We start from the raw sequence: 18,112 nt of genomic DNA, 5'->3' as shown, positions 1-18,112 counted from the left end.
TTTCAACAAGATGCATTGGATGACGTGTTGCCAGATCTATCACAAGTAGGCTCTCTAGCCTAAAAGCATTTGACCATATTCTTCAAGACTAACAAATACATTAGAATATCATATTGTTCATTAAAATTAATTAAAACATGGACACTTCCCTACCTTTTTTAAAAATAAGATAACCTTTATAGAAACACGATGAAATGCAGGGGGTGGGGGGAGTCTTTCTGCCAAGACATTAATTACCGACACCTAAAAATCCAGCTATTGGCCCCCCCCATCTACATATAGATCCTGTGGCAATGAGCCCAACCTAGACACATTCCTTTCTGTTTAAACTGGTGATGATTTATAATAGATTGTAACATATACTTATCCTGCGTGGGGTTTTAAGAAGCTGGAAGATTCGGTGTTTTCCCCCCCACTCTCTCTTTTATGTTATGTTTTGGCATTCTGTCAGCAGTGCTTTTAGCAGGACACAAGTTTGGCAAGAAGAGTTAATAAACAAAAGTCAGCTGATACTAGAGCTTAAAATAAAGAGACCCTGGAAAACCTGGAACTTCCACCTTCCTTTACACCAAAAGACCCTTAAGGAAGAAGTGACAAGAAACAGGCCTTCTCTACTCTTCTCTCCAGCCGATACTTTTTGACATGGCTCCTTTTTCGCTCATATAACCAACCGCAGATCAGGATTAATTCGACTCTATGTTTCTGGGATCTACTTTGTTTTTTACTAGGACCCTGAGATCCACCAACCAAGGCCTGGTGCAGAACACATAGAGGAGCATCCAACGCTGCCTGTGAACCTAAGTTGTACCAGCAGGACCCCCCCACTGATGGCGGCACTTCCTAGAGCAACCTCAGAAACAAGTGAAAACTTCCTTTTCAGAAAGGGACAGGTCAACAAAGCTCCCTTCTGCAAACTCATTCCATTCAGGAAAGTAGTGTTTTAGCTTGTTTCCAGTTGCTTTAGGAAGTGCTAGCTTTGCAATGCACCAGCACAGCGTCTTCCGGGCATACTAGGCAGTATTGGATACTGCCCATTCTCATAGAATTACACAATTCTGAGCCCTCTTTGGAGTAACAGAACTGAATGGAGCTCACAGTTATTCTTCCAGTCACAAATCCACTCCTGGCTACCACAACTTTTCTTCATTTCAGCAGTATTCTTTAGGGAGCGTGTTCAGAGAAGGGCAACCAGGATGATCAGGGGTCTGGAAACAAAGCCCTCTGAAGAGAGACTGAAAGAACTGGGCATGTTTAACCTGGAAAAGAGAAGATTGAGGGGAGACATGATAGAACTCTTCAAATACTTGAAAGGTTTTCACACAGAGGGGGCCAGGATCTCTTCTCAATCATCCCAGAGTGCAAGACATGGAATAATGGACTCAAGTTACAGGAAGCCAGATTCCGGCTGGCAGGGCCGACGCTGCCATAGAGGCAGCTCAGGTGGCGGCCAAGAGCGCCAAGCAAAGGAGGGTGCCGAACAGCGCACCTGGAAGCTGCTCTCCGGCTGGAAGCCGCTCCTGGCTTTAAAGCCAGGACGCTGGGGTTGGGGGTTGGGGTGGCAGCTTCAGAACGGTGCGCCCAGAAGCCACTTCCAGGCGCGCCGCTTCGAAGCTTCCACCCCGTCCCTCAACCCCAGCATCCTGGCTTCAAAGCCAGCTCCCACTCCTGGCTTCAAAGCCAGGACGCTGGGGTTGGGGGGTGGGGTGGCAGCTTCAGAACGGCGCGCCCGGGTGTACCATTCTGAAGCTGCCATCCCGCCCCCAACCTCAGCATCCTGACTTCGAAGCCAGGAGTGGGCGCGGGGGGCGGCTTCAGTACGTCGCGCCCAGATGCGCCATTCTGAAGCCGCCACCCCACCCCCCCAACCCCAGCGTCCTGGCAGGCACGGGGCGGGGCGGGGCGGGGCGGGGGGCGGCTTCAGTACGGCGCGCCTGCCTAGGGTGCAAAATAGTCTGGCCCTGCTGGCTGGACATCAGGAAAAACTTCCTCACTGTTAGAGAAGTACGACAATGGAACCAGTTACCTAGGGAGGTTGTGGACTCTCCCACACTAGAGGCATTCAAGAGGCAGCTGGACAACCATCTGTCAGAGATGCTTTAGGGTGGATTCCTGTTGGACTCAATTGCCTCATAGGCCCCTTCCAACTCTACTATTCCATGATTCTAGGGTGGGAATAATTTTGTTGCTGCTATTATTTTTAAGAAATGGAAGTCAGAGAACCTTGCCGATCTACTGCAAACAATAGATCCAGACCTACTTTCTGTCCACTTCTGCCATAGATCCCTCATGATTTCCCACAGCCATGAATATTCTTATGGCTGCTTCACATGTTACATTTTTAATGTGCTGGACTAATTGCATGGGTTCTGCTGAGACATCAGCTCCATGTGGCTTCTCTCCCACAACTATAATCTATTAGTAGCTATACCACCTTGCTGCTGGAGCTGGTCCCTGTTCCTCTACCTGACTCATTTCCACCTGGCTTGAGAGGGCAGGGCCTTGATTGACACCAGCTACAAAGACTGGTGCTGTTGCCACCACCACCACCACCTAAAGGCCGTCCAGATGGGTTCTTGTTTAGAGTAAGCCACAAACACTAAACAAGAACCCATCTGGATGCATAAGATGTAGCATTTTTCCTATTAGGTTGTGTGCATTTTTGTGTGTCTCTTTTGTTAGGCTTTAGTATGATTATTTAATCTTAGTGGATTGTTTAATCTTTCCATATATTTGTTAATGTAGATGTTTAGCCTATTTGTAGGGCTTTAAAATTTTTGTTATGATTTGTAATTGTTACTTTTCTAAAAAAAATTTTTTGCTGCATTTCATTATGTAAACTTTTTTTTTCTGTGCTGCTGTAAGCCACCGAGCATGGTTTTATCTTGGCAAAGTGGCATGCAAATAAATTGATGATGATAGCAGAGCCTACTCCATCCGTTCAGATGTGAGACCAATTCCAATTAGCTTCTTCTCTCTCGACCATTTCCATTCGAGCTGGTCATTATAACAACTTTGTAACTTTAAGAAGCCATGACTAAGTTTCCATGCTTTCTTCCCTCCTTCCTATCTCTTTTTGGTGGTGTTCAATGGTAAGAGCAGGGACTAAGTTCAGCTATTCTATTGATCTTCTGTATGTTGCTAATTTATTTATTTATTACATTTCTATACAGCCCAATACCCAAAGCTCTCTTAGGAGCCTTTGTGGCTGAAGAGCAGAATAAAAATGCTTTAAATAAATTCATGTGATGGAGATGCGCATGTACTAAAAGAGGTGTAAGCGGATTGAAAAGACCAATATATGCATTAGAAGTGCCAAAGTTAGCCAAGGATCCCAGTCATGCATATACGTCTTTCAAAACTTCTATTTACCTTCCATAAAGTGTAAGGCGATCTATCCTTAAGTGACTATACAGCACACTCCTATGCATATTTACTCCAAAGCAAGTATTATTTAACTCAATAAATATTCCCAATCAAGTGTGCGCATGGGATTGCAACCTTAAATATTTGCATTTGGGGAGCAATTAATCCATCACAAAGTGGCAAGCTGATCTTGACTTCTTGGCACAGATACCTTCTTCAGGAAAGTGCAGGTTTGTCAAGTGCATACTTTAATTTTACATGCATCTGTAAAATGCCTGAAACTTAAGTGTACACATTTTAATTGTAGCATGAGAAGTGATCATGAGAGAGTATGTATAACAGTACAGGGCTGTTTATGATAGGGAATAATTGAGATGGGGAAACATTTTAATTGGTTTTTGGGGGGTTTTAAGTTAGAAACTTGGTTTGGGGGCACTTTTTGTATGCATATTTATATGTAACAATGTTACACATTTGGGAGTTATTTTGAGTTTCTTTATTTTGCATTTCTTTAGCATTCTGACCTGCTTTAAGCCTTAAAGGAAAAGAAAGACTTTTTAGGCTTCACTATTGCTTTGGAGCAGAATCTCTTGAGATTTTCCCCCATCAATGTTGACTGGTAGAAAAAGCAGAGATGAAGAAAAACCTTTCCTGTAAAGCAAACTCGTATTATGACTGGCTCCAGTACACCTCAACTGAAAACATAAAAGCTGCAATCATACCTTAATTTAGTAGTACAGTAGCTGCCTAAAAGTGGAACTATGTGGTCACTTTACCACATGGGAATCCATTGGGTGAAGCAGCACATACAATGGCCTGGTTCAGAAAACACGCTAAACCATGCTGCTTAACCACAAAATGGTTAATGGAATGCATTCCGTTAACCATTTTGTGGTTAAGCAGCATGGTTTAGCGCAGCTTGGTTCCACAAACTCATGCCCAGTGCCCTCTACCCTACACTATAAAAATCATTATTCAGAATAGCGGTTTTCAACGACCCACTAAGGAAGGTAATAACAATAAAATTCAAAACAGTAACAATTAATTGAATATTTATTCAAAACCCAATTATATTTTTTAGTTTATTCAATTAAACATAATTGATGAACTTGATCTAGTGATATCATCTTTTCAAAGTCTGATAGTCATTTAGAAAGAATATTAGATATCACATTTAGTAACTAGGGTAGAGTACCTCACTATTCTGTAAATTCTTAATGTGATGGATGCGCTTCATGAAGTGATACCAGTTTCCCAATGTCTGGTTTAAAGTCACTTAACATGAGTCTTAAATTACCACGTTTAGTAATCTGGAGTTGATTTCTTTGCTTGGAGAGAAGTAGGCAGACCACACTAAAACTACATTCCACCAAATATGATGTTGGAAATGCAACCAGGAGCTTCTGAACCAGTCTCCATAGTGCAGGATAGCGATCAGAAATTTCCTTCTGTAACCAAAACTCCTGGTACGATTTCTTAAACTTTGGCTTCAGCTCAATGTCATTTTGTAGTTCAATTTGCCCCTTTAAATGGGAAGCACCCGCCGCAGGCTTGCTGAGGGAGGGAGGGAAAAGAGAGCGAACGCCTCTGTTTTGCAGCCAGCGTAGCAGGGCACACCAAGCAGCGTATGTCTCTTCATTAGCGTTTTGGTGCTTGTGAAACATTTCAATTCACCGTTAAAAGGACTCTTCTTAAATGGTATTAATACATGTGTGGATTCTTCCTGGCTTGGGACCAAATTACCTTCTCCCATAAAAATGTCCCTGGGTTTTAAGACCTTCTGGAGAAGCGCTTCTTGGAAAAGAACACCTCAAGCACCCCCCTGCCGCCCTCTTGCCTCTTAGCGACCCCCTGCCGCCCCCTTGCCTCTTAGCGACCCCCTATGCAATCCCACCACCCCCAAGGGGGCGGTACCGCCCACTTTGGGAACCACTGGTTTAGCGTATTGTCTGAACCAAGCCATTGTAACACCATGCCAGCTACTTCATGTTTGTGTCCCATAACCATTGCAGCATTGGTATAATAAATTATGCTCACTGTGATGTTTTACTGTTTTTATGTATTGTTTTTATCTTTCCACTTACTTCTAATCTTCAGGTTGTTCATGTAACCATTGTTTACATAGCCAAAAAAGGTACCAGCTGTAAGGGTTAAGTGGAATAATACTGGGAATGGTTTGGTTTTTAATATGTTAAATTTTATGGCTCCTAGGAACTGAGTGATAAGCGGCCAGCTGCATGGGGGCGTACTGGCACATCCAGGAACTGCTTGGGGCAAGGCCGGCCTTGAGAGAAATTAACATCTCTGGCGGAGGTGTGAAAAGAGCTTCATATGGAGAGCTGAAGGGAGGGGGGAAGGAGCGGGAAAAGAAACTATAAAGGCTATTCTTGGGAAGAGGGGTTGGTCTGAGTGGGCTGGCTTCAAAGTTGGGTGATGTATGACTTGTAACTTAGTTTCTTGCTTGCTTCTTCTGGGTTCTTATATATATGCATGTTTTTATAGTTTTAGTATGCTAATCCCATGTAACCTACCACTTATCCTATAATAAAAATTGGTTCTAAACCTCCCAATCGGGAGCTGTGTGCGTTTGTTCTGGGGATCTGTGCAAAATCCAGTGGAAAGGCCAGCCTGGCTGGGTCGTGCTTCCTTTACACCAGCGTTGCACAAAGAGGGAGGGATCAGTAGACCCGGGAGAGCCCTCAGCTTTGCAAAAATACAACAAGTCTTTAATGGGAGGGGAACCCTGGGAAAGGGAAACTTCAAACTGGCCAGTGAGGACCCATAGAATACTGAGTGAGTGCTGGGGAGAAAAACAGAAAAACTAGAGGAGGGAAATGGAATGGAGTATCTGGAATCTGGACAGCAGCATTCATCCCTGCAACATTTTGTTGCTGATCCCATTCCTGTATGATTTTATTCATTATTCTCTTGCAGTTTCATAGTTTGTTATGACCTGTAGTGATGACAAATATATCAATTCATGGAATCTCTTGAAGGACCAACTCCATTGGGCTCCTCCCTCCCTCAGTTGTCATCTATCAGTTGCCATTCCATTTGGCTACAAAAACTTCATGCGGTGTTGGAACTGGCTGTTCATCACGGGGGATAGAGATGCATCTCTGAACTCTAATTGTATATGGAAAAACTTAATGGAAATAAACAACTATGTCATACAAAAAAGGAAGGATACAGAAATCTTACATTAGATCTGAAACTATTCCTCATTGAAGTTTGGCACTATGCAAGAATTAGCACATTTTACAGCAGGAAAGGATAAATTCAGGCTGTTTTAGCAGTAAATTTGTTATTTCCAAATGCAATTTCTTTATATCTGTGTAATCGATTATTTCTAACCTGAGCAATAATACTACATTATTTTTTCTTAGAATTATACTATTAATCAAACATTCCTAAATTGCATCTCTCTCATGCTGGAATAAATTAGGAGTATCTTCTTCTGCCAATCATGTAGATTTTACATTAAAAGCAGTGTTGTTTTCTTTAGCTAAAATATATGTTCATTACTTCAGATTTTCAAGTGTTGATCCATAAATTATCCCCCAGCTTTAACTGCAAACGGGTTCTACAGCTCTAATGAGATGTCCATTCCAAAATTAGGCCAAATTGGCTTTCCAGACTTGTTTTGACATTTTAAGAGCTGCTAAAAACTTCAGCTTCATAGATAGTCGGTACACTTAAGCTATTTTTCAGAATTACTTCTGAAAGCAGGGTCCACCCTTGAGAGTTGCAGCCATGCCTAAATACGTATGTATTATGAACACATGTCAGAAATAGAATACATGTGTTTTCCTTGGAGCAAAGATGTGGGACATACGAAACCATTTCAAGATACTTCCCTTACTTGTTGCTTCCGACTGAGCTCACACTGAGCAGGGAAATATTATGTCATGCAAGGAGTAGGAACATAGCTCAGTGGTGGAGCACATGCTTTACAACAGGAGTGGGGAAGATGTGGCCCCTCAGATGTTGTTGGACTGCAAATCCCATTAGCCAAAGCCAATAGGAAGGGAAGATGGGAACTGCAGCTGAACAATATCTGGAGGATCACACATCCCTTTTGCTTTACAGGCAAAAGGTCTCAAGTTCAATCCCTGGCAACTCTAGTTAAATAGATCAAGCTGCATGTGATGATATGCAAAAGCACATCATAGGACCCTGTAGGGCTACTGCGAGACTGTATGAACAATATTGGGCTAGATCAAGGGTGGGGAACCTCTTACAACCTGAGGGATAAATTCACTTTTGGAGGTCTTGGGGCCCCCATCCCAGTGGTGGGTGGGGTGAGGCAGGGAGGGCAAGGCAAAAGGGGCTGAGGCCAAGAAAAAGCACAGCACCATCAAGCGTGAGGACTTTTCTCTCCAGAATACATCCTGTGAAGTTTACATATTCTTTCTTTTTACCTTTCGCTTCTGTTTGACCACATATTCATCTATTTTACCTTCTGCATCAGTGGCTGAGTATACATAGTGCAGTTCCGCCTAATGTAGTAAATTGTATCTATCTAGGGTGACCATATGAAAAGGTGGACAGAGCTCCTGTATCTTTATCAGTTGTACCGAAAAAGGAATTTCAGCAGGTGTCATTTGTATATATGGAGAACCTGGTGATATTTCCTCTTCATCACAACAGTTAAAGCTGCAGGTGCCCTGCCCTCTTCTAAATCTGGTCACTCTAGTATAGCTCCTGCAGCTTTGTGCACATTCTCCAATATCACTTGAAGACAATTCCCTGTTTATGTGCACATTCACCACACTTTTGAGTGAATGTGAATCCTTCATTCAACTTACATTGACTTTAACAAAGATACCCAGCTTGCGTGTGACATCATGACCTTTGGGAAGGGCCGTAGCCCTGTGCTATAGTTTCTGCTTGGAATACAGATGGTCCCAGGTTCAATCCCTGACATCTCCAGGTAGGGCTGGAAAAAAAACTCCTGCCTGAATCCCTGCCAGTCAGTGTCAACAGTACTGGGCTATTCCACTACTGAACCACATTTTCCTTTCTCATATGCCTTTGAAAAATCAAATATAAAGACTATTTAAAAAGCTAGATTACAATGTATAGATCCATCTGTTCTAGAAAAAATCAATCAGCAAAAATTTACACCACGCACAGTGCAACCTATATATGCTTAGACAGAAGTCTTACAACTCCCAGTATCCCCCATCCAGGATGGCTGCCTGGGGGATTCTGGGAGTTGTAGGATTTATCTATGTCTAAACATGCATACTGTAAGATTGTGCCCAAACACAAATAAAAAAGAACTTTAATCAGCAACTGCTTTTTATACAGTTCTGCTAGATGAACAATTGGTTAGGATTTATGAACCTCTGGAGAATTACATGCCCTGTGACAGTGTAAGCATGTGGAAGGACTGAGGGGACAGGAGCAGGCAGAAGTAACATCGGGGCCTGCTCCTGCTGGACTCTTCCCCCCCCCCCCACAGGGCAAACTGCCATCTTGGCCCTGTGGGGAAGAAGAAGGACCGAGCGGACAGGAGCAGGCAGAAGTAACATCGGGGCCTGCTCCTGCTGGACTCTTCCCCCCCCCACACACACACAGGGCAAACTGCCATCTTGGCCCTGTGGGGAAGAAGAAGGACCGAGGGGACAGGAGCAGGCAGAAGTAACATCGGGGCCTGCTCCTGCTGGACTCTTCCCCCACACACACAGGGCAAACTGCCATCTTGGCCCTGTGGGGAAGAAGAAGGACCGAGGGGACAGGAGCAGGCAGAAGTAACATCGGGGCCTGCTCCTGCTGGACTCTTCCCCCCCCCCCACAGGGCAAACTGCCATCTTGGCCCTGTGGGGAAGAAGAAGGACCGAGGGGACAGGAGCAGGCAGAAATAACATCGGGGCCTGCTCCTGCTGGACTCTCTCTCTCTCTCTCTTTCTTTCTCTCTCCTCCCTCCCTCCCTCCTTGACTCCTTTTCCTTGTGTGTCATGTCTTTATTAGATTGTAAGCCTGAGGGCAGGGACCGTCTTTTTTTCCTAAGTGTAAGCCGCTCTGAGAGCCTTTTTTGGCTGAGGAGCGGGGTATAAGTATGATAAATAAAATAAATAAATAAATAAATAAGCCTCTACAACAGAGCTAACAGCTTTTTCCTTGAGAAGTTGGGTTGGAGAAAACATTCTCTTGTAGCTTTACTTTAAAAAGAAAAATAATAATTTGTGGACTTAAAATTTTCAGCAGGTATTAAATGAAGAGTATTTCCTGTAAAACACACTCTTCACTGAAGCATTTAGTTTGCACAGGATGTGCTCAGCTGAACGGAAGTTCACCCAATCCTCCTCCGTGCAGCAGCCTGTCAAATTTCCAAAATAAAATACGGATGTGCTTGTCAATAGCATTGTACGCCTACATTGTTTACTGGGAATAGAAAGGCTGCAGCAGGAATGTTGTAGCATTTCTTTGCCTTGCTGAATGATCAGAAATTATTTTATATGAAATACATACCATGAAGTAACAGTGTCCTGAGTGTTTTTAAAAGAAGACCTCCCACCCTTTCCCATTGTTTAGTCTTCCATTGGTGTCTGGTGACTAGGAAAGGGCAAGAAAGAACAGAACTTCTGAAAAAGATCAAGGGAAAACTAGATAGGAAACAAGATTTCACATAGCTGCCAAAACTTCATTGAATGGCTTATATGACATGCAGTGCAATCCTATGTAAGCATGCTTATTCAAAAAAGCATGCCTCACTGTGTTCAATGGGAAGTTATGGCTTTAGCTCCATTTTGCCTGATTGTCCGTCATGGAGCCTGCCAAGGTGCAGGGTGCTGCCTGAGCAGGTTGGCAACACTGCAGAGAGCTACTGGCTGCATCCCAACCATAGCTGGGGGAGATAGGGTGGGCCTCCTCGTGGATAATCAATGGAGGGGGATGAGGCAACTATCCATTGAGTTGATTATTGTGTCGTCGGAGGGACACACAACTGTCAGTACATTATTTATTTAAACAATGCAGAAAAACAATGGGCTGCTCCATTGCTTATCAAATAATCAATTGATTAAAATGTCATGTGGAGGGCTCCTTACCCCTGTCCAGTGCACTATTCCATTGCCCATAGAGTTCTCAGGCAGGAGCGGCCCAAAACACCCCGGCTTCTCCTGTACAGCCAGCAGAACTTGTAATGGCTGATGGGATACAGCAGGGAGAAGCACCAGCAGCTGAGAAGGATGCCAGGACTTTCAGCCACGCAACGGGGGGGGGGGGGAACAACATGTCATGTGGGAAGTACTAGCAAAATAATGCACGGTGTGTTATTCCCTCCTCCGTTGCCTAATATATCATCCGAACACGGCTAATGGCTTATCATGGGCTAATTAACCCAAATGCTAATTGAGGGTTAAGTGTGGGCTGTGAGTTGATTAACCTACAATGGCCGGGTTTACATGATACACCACAACCCCAATTCTCCCAATCAGAGGTTGCATATTCAAAATGGCGGCCACATGCACCTTGTACACACTACAGCTAATTGTGGGTTAATTAAACAAGGTTAACCCCGCCGTGTTGTGCAACTGGATCACAGTTGCATGCATTTCAATTAGACTCTGAAAACAAAATTGTTAGAGGCTATATATACACACTTAATTCTTTCTCACTGAAATCAATGGGATTTAAAAGTACCTAATATTGGCTGGATTATACAGAATGTTTTCATGCATATTCCATCATGTAAGAGGAATTTTTTTTTTAAACACCCTGCAGATGAATCCAGGTAACAAAAAATGTCCTTGAATTCATTCTGTCCTGCCAGAGGACAAAAAGTATATGGCTTTTTAAATTAGTACTTCTACAGTTCTGTGAAGTAAACTTACTATCTGCCAAAAATGAACCCAACATAGTCTACAGAAGGGCTTTAAAAAGTAAACTGGGTTAGGGCCAGCTTTTTGATTTTGCATGTGTATCTAGAAGGGTAACTGTTAGTCTGTTGCAGCAAAAAACAAACAAGAGTCTTGTGGCACCTTAAAGATTTATAGAGCTCAATATAAACTTGTGTTGTTGTTGTTATTCAGATGCATGAAGTGCTAACCTCAAATTGGTAGATTTAGAACTTCATCCTACGTACCTGTTTCCCTTGAATTATTCCCTACAGCTCTAAGCTGTCACCGTTGTTGTTGTTGCTACAAGGCGGCTAGATCCTTTGCATTCCAGGAAATGGGTTTAAGGGGGGAAATGTAAAAAAATCATTAAAAATCAACGGATGACCCAAGCCGATTCAAATTTGGTATGCTTAAAGCTCTCCTTAATATCTATTACTGTGCCAATTTTGATGTCTTCATCTTTAAAGCTTACGCAGATGTAAGCATTTGTTTATTTTTTCTTCAAATGCTGCTCCTGCACCCCAGTGGCCTCTCGGAAACAAATGATACGCTCGGAAACTAGTAGCAAAATATTGCACTTCTTTTGGTTAAGAAGCGCAATTAATGCAGGATGCATGGGAGTACTTCACAATAAAAGCAGATTATAAACTGGAAAACTTTGGAGTCCTTTGAAAGCAATTCGCAGTGATTGCACAGTACAACCCTGGTGTGATAAAGCTTTCATATACACACATAATGCAGCGGGGGAGGAGGGAGGTCAGAGGGAACTGACATGCCAAAAGTACAGACAGTGATAATTACCCTAACAGTTGCCATTCGCAAAACAGTTTTGAGTGATAACATAGAAATCATTGCAACGCTGAGCAGATTAGCATATGTAGTTGGAGTTTATCGTTGTTGTTGCATACAGAGGTTCAGCCTAAATGCTGTTTTAACATTCATATCTATACATATGCTTTTCGATATGCTTATATGCATTCTGACTCCCTATACGTATGCATCTGTCAGGATGCATCATGCCTTCTTATTAGGTAACCAAACTTTAATCAGATGCCAAGCAAAGGGGAGTCAAACTTTTCCTCTGTGAGCAACATGGGTTGTGAGAAAAAAACCCTCTCTTCTTCAAGAATTATTTCCAATTCTCTCATTTGCTGAGGAAAACCCATGTTTATTTGTCTAATGCATCAAGGCTATTCTTTTCCAACAAACACAAACATCCTTGCAGATTGATTATATTTTTAGATTAGTTAACATTCTCAAAGAAATTTGTCAAAAACATGAACCTATGTTCTATGCTAATCATGCATCAGTAGGATATGTGTGGAAATATAAGGAGAAGAAAGGACTTGAGAATTGGAGATTAAACAATTTGATATTACAGAATAAAGAAATTAAAGAGGAGTTAAAAAAACATTTTTTTTTTTAAGATTAAGAGAACTGAGGGCATGGATTTAATAATAATATGGGAAACCTTCAAGGCTTATATTAGAGGAATATGTATTAATAAAGCAACGTTCTTAAAAAGAAAAAGGTATCAACAAAGGGAAGAGTTAATGACAGGATAAACCAATTTATCTGGCAAGCAAAAATTCCTAGGGTTACATTTAAAATAACACAACAAAAAAATATAAAAATATTATCAAGCAGTAATGTTAACAGCAATGACCCAGTGGTTTGGAGATAAAAAGGACCATTGGCAACAGAACACCACTCACAGAATATATTTGGGGCAGACAAAATTAACAGAGAAATTATTCTAATGTTATCCAAATGGCAATAATGATGGCTTGGGTAAAATTAAGAAAACAACTTGTACCTGGAATCTGTCCTTTAAGATCTGTATTTATTTATTACCACAATTTGATAATGCAAGACTTATACTGTAATATTTTGAGATGGCAACAATCTGATTTTGAGAGGATTTCTGGTTTTTTTTTGTTTTTTTTTAAGAATGGTAAAATAACAGATTTTGAGAATATTTACAGACAAAATGATGACTTCTGTTTTTGATTTTCTTTTCAGACTAGGAATTGCCTTAATAAATTGTCTAGAACTACAGATATATTTAGACCATGAACCGAATTTGAAAATGTACTTTTCCAAAAAGAACAGCAAAAAGGAATGCTATCAAAAATTTACAATATCCTTCTGAACTTATCAAATTATAAAAATTAGGCTAAACTTAAGTGGAAAAGTAAATTTCAAATAACAATTGCAGAAAAACAATGGAATTAATTGTGTATTTATAATTATAAAATATATATGGATGTAGCTGCAAAAGATAATTTCTATAAAATTATCTATTTTTGGTACCTGGCTCCTAAGACATTACAAAAAATTTATAAATTGAAACTTGCAAGTTGTTGGAGATGTGGATTTGATGGTGCTGATTTTGTCCACATTTGGTGGAATTGTAAGGAGCTTAATAGATTCTGGACACAAGTTGTGAATTTTATTAAAAAGGTAATGGGTTGTAGTTTACCTATAAACCCTTTGGTTCGATTAATAGGCAATTTTAAAGGTCTTGTAAAGAAATAGGAGAGTCAACCAACTGCTAACATGTTAGTTGCAGCCCCAAAATAAGCCAACCTTGCAAGAAGTAGTCTGGGTTCGGGTGACATGACAACCCATTGTAGCTAGTTACCTATGGATGGGCTGTGTCATGCAAACCCAGTCTATGTTTAACTTTTAATGAGGTATAATTAACAGCCAAATTCAAGCACTCTGCTTAAGCTATCTCATTCATCGCAGACAACAGCATGCAAGGGTAATATGAATCACAAAATACTGACTAGCTGAGCCACAAGACAACAGCTGTGCACTTAAATAAAATACCAGCTGAAATGACATAAGAGATTTTTTTATTAACAGAATCACTCCCTCTAACAGCAAACTCAGTGACTGCTGACAGCTATGTAGCCAAAAGAGCACTAATAATAATAATAAAAAAAAACAAGAGGAACTTGTGAGCATGCTCAGGGAATCCCAAGGTTTGCAGAAGGATGATGATGATGATGATACAACTCTGGACATCCCAACCCCTGAATAGATTGTGCAAGCTCAGTAGCCATGGAATGTTGAGTGTCTGGGGTTAGGGTGGGACGGAGGGAATGGAAAACCAGCAGGGAGGGGATGGTTAGAATGGAGTATCCTAGAGGACATGGGCGGCTGGATGGAACCTTGAAAAGGAACATTCATATTAGGAGGTGAAGATACAACACAATGCTTTTTCTAGATGTAGCAGAAGTAGGGTGACTAAGGCCATGGCTAGAACAGGCCTATATCCCAGGATTGTCCCGGGATCATCCCAGTACATCCAAATGACACACAGGAAATACTGGGAGCAGGCAGGGATGACCACTCCATTTGCCTGGGATCCTTAGGTCTAGCTAAGGCCCATATGTCCTACTTTAGAGAGGATTGTTTGCTATTTGAAAGTCTGTCAGAAGTCAGTCCTTTATTTGAAGGGCTGTCCAGTCCAAGATTGGTTTAAAAATAAAGAAACAATAAGAAGGCCTCAAAGTTGCCCATCAACAGTTAGGACCTAAACAAGCACACAGGTCATCAGGTCAGTCTTCCCAACTATTGTGAGATTATTCTATTTCTGAATTATAGTAATTATTTCTAAATGTGTAACTTTACATATAAATTAACATATGCATATTTTTTTGCAAAATATTTTGCCCTCTTTTTTGTTGATGCATTTCCTCTTTTTTTCAGTGGCACTTTCTAAGTGGCCACCCAAAGCAGAGGACTGTGTCCCTTAGGTTAACCTGACTTCATATGGCACGAGGAATCCATTTCAGTATCACATCATTTCTATTATTAATCACTGTAATGCACTTTTCAGCATAGAAAAGAAAGTACGCTACAATGCCATGAATCATACACTAAAAAGAAGAAACAGTTTTGCTTTAGTGTTACAAATACTTATTTTGGAGTTGGAATGAGACTTTTTATCCCAGCTGTATCCTTAGCTGGGCCTCAAGAAAACACTCTCATCAAGCAGCAATAAGAAAAATAACTTCAAGAGGTTTAGTATAGGAGATTGGAAGAGGATGGTGGGAAAACATTCTGAAGGAGTAACCATGTTAATTGTTAGCAGCCCAGTAGGGACTTTTTCCTAGCTTCTCCCTAAGTAGTACTACAATTACAAATATAAAATGAGACTTCTGGGCCCAAGATTATTCAGTATGAGAGCTAGAAGTGAAATCAACTGGCAAAAGGAGAGTGCAGAGGTAGCTAAAATTAGGTTACTAGACAATAAGCAAGCTTTATATATTAAAACATTAATAAAGTCATGTCTAGTGAATAGTTCTTTTCTGTAATAAAAAGGCAAGGCAAACTCTACTGCTGAGTTACATGAAGAAATGCTTTGAAAATATTTACAGGAACCAACCTGGCTTGCATAGACTGCCAGCAAGCTTGGACAGCTGAAGCAAACTTGAAGAGTATGATTCATTGTTGACTTGGTCTGCCAAAGCTCAGTATTGACGGGAAGGGACAGCTCAAATCTCTGACTACTGTTTAAAACACACACGTATCTTACTTAAACCTTGGTTTTAAGCACACTTAGAAATTCTATGGGAGATCTGTTGCCCAATGGTCCTTTTTATCTCCAAACCACTGGGTCATTGCTGTTAACATTACTGCTTGATAAAATTTTTATATTTTTTTGTTGTGTTATTTTTCCAGACATATATCAACAGAATAAGTGCACAGCACTTTCACACAAAACATCAAAATATACACCAGCAAAGGTTAGGAACAGGAAAGAGAAAGTCTGCCTGGGTCAGAACATAGATGCCATTCTGAATAAGATGTTGTTTGGTTTTAATTGTTAATTCTGATTGTATTGTTTTATCATCATCACCATCATTTTATTGTATTTTGAAATTTAGCACACTGTCTTGGGATGGTTTCCCGAAAAGGTGGCGTATAAAACTTCTAAATAATAAAAGAGAATGTCTGTGCCATATTGCAAAGATCATTTAACCTAAACACCTGAAATGTGCCACACATACTAAGGAGACCCAAGGATGTGCGTCTCAGGGTTATTTTGCTTTTAGAATGCATTAATTGTAATTAACTTAAATGTGTTCATGTTTGAAGCATGCAATACCATCTTCAGTCACTAGGTGGCAGAATTCGCTAATCAGCTCATAGCTGATTAGCGAATTCTTCACATGAGCAAAGCATGCTCGTGGCTGGTCACTCCTGGAAGTTCACGAATCCTTTTGACGACATTGCCATGAGCCAGGATGTCTCCCCCCTCCCTTACTCCATTATAAATAGATCAAAGAAAAGCTGGAATAAACCCTAATGGTGCAAAATCAGCAGTGTGTAGAGCTGGGGTTGCACTATAAACTTGCTGAGGAAGGACTTTCCTGTGTCTGCAATCAAGGGAGAAGAGGGTAAAATGCCTCTCTGCAACAAAGAGAGGAAGATCTAATCCCCCACCCCACCAAGAGCATCCCTTCAAGTTCAATGGGGCTTACTCCCAAGTAAGTGTTCTCAGAGGCTTACATCTACTAAGAAGTAAGTCCTGGCTTTCCTGGGGGCTGTGAGGAAGCAGTTCAGCACCAGTTAACCTAGGAAAACAAGACTTCCCCTCCCCTCCTTTGCACACATGTCAGCTAGGGAGGGAGGTGTTCCCTCAACTCAAACCTTTAAAGGACCCCCAGGGAAACAGCAAGATCTTCCGCCTTGCCACCCCTCCCCTCCAGTGTAATTGACTCATATTAATCGCACCAAGAACCAGCAAGCACAACGGCTCCAGGGAAACAACATGATTTCCCTTAGTGTAGAGGCACTCTTAAGACAACACTTGAAGCATGCTTCAAGATAATATGGAAATACAGCAGCAGCCACCAGTTAATTGTATTACATACCTGTAATAACAGCCTTAATCATGAGTCTGCATTATCCAATGGGAAATTCATTTCAAAGCAAAAGTTTTGGATGGAATTTTGTTCCATTTAAGAAGCTGGCAAGGAGGGTGCATTTTCCACATTTCTTTTAAGGTGAAAATGCCTACTCAGGAGTAAGAACATAGAATTCAATGGGACCTCTTCTTGCTCCAGAGGGACTGCTTATAACCCACATGCAAATTTAATCCATAGATTAAATGAATAATCAACTAAAACTGCTATCACCTGCCACTGGAGGTTACATAGTGTTCCCCTTGTCACGCACTTCCAACCGAGAGGGGAAGGGAGAGAAGCTACGCAGCCAGCCCAGTCCAGCTTATCACCTTGGTGGGGAAACCAGCCCAGAGAGCATGCCAGGTAGCCTCTCCCAACCTCCTAGGGAAGGAAATTGAGGAACACCCTCACTCACTCCCCCCCTCTTTGATGTTACCAATGCATCCCCCTTTCTCTTCCCTATCCCCCCCAAAGCAAGTCATGAAGCAAAGGTGGAGGATCTAAAGTACAAGAGACCAATCTTTCATTCAACCAAGCAGCAGAAAGCAGGAGGAGGAAAGGATTTGAATTGGAATTTAAAAATACCCGCTGGAGAAAAGGCACACCCCTCTCTTTCATCATCAATACCGCCCCTTGAACACACTTTTGTCAGCAGTACCGCCCTTGAAAACATGCCCACAGAACATTGGATTGAAAACGATGGATGAAAATACATGTTGAAGTTTGAGCGGTGTGCTTTCACATTACTGGAAGAACCAGACTTTCCGCGCACCAAAATACGTCGCTAAGGAACGTGGGGGGGGGGGGGAGAAAAGCAAGCACAACAGGACATTGTCGGCATCATCTGAGTCCTTTGCATGCAGTTCACTGTGACAGCAGACTATAACACTGGTGTGATGGAGTTTTTAGTCTCAGTTTTTTCATCCCTCTTTATCATGCCCCTCATCTCTCTACCCTCATATGAATGAACATACTTTC

At 41.6% G+C, this 18,112-nt stretch overlaps 1 protein-coding gene across 1 annotated transcript in view; it reads right to left on the bottom strand.

The window, feature by feature from the left end:
- Positions 1–15,172: 15,172 nt before the first annotated feature.
- The window catches only part of ING1 (inhibitor of growth family member 1), a 71,686-nt gene continuing 68,746 nt past the window's right edge, over positions 15,173–18,112 (bottom strand). Inside the window, exon 3 of the transcript XR_010025455.1 lies at positions 15,173–15,182. The gene's annotated coding sequence lies outside the window, so the exon portion shown is untranslated. The remainder of the gene's footprint in view (positions 15,183–18,112) is intronic.

This window comes from Elgaria multicarinata, chromosome 5, assembly GCF_023053635.1.
Source record: "Elgaria multicarinata webbii isolate HBS135686 ecotype San Diego chromosome 5, rElgMul1.1.pri, whole genome shotgun sequence".
NCBI classification, from domain to species: Eukaryota; Metazoa; Chordata; class Lepidosauria; order Squamata; family Anguidae; genus Elgaria; species Elgaria multicarinata.
Note: the sequence above shows the minus strand (reverse complement) of the source record. Positions and strands in the feature narration are given on the sequence as shown.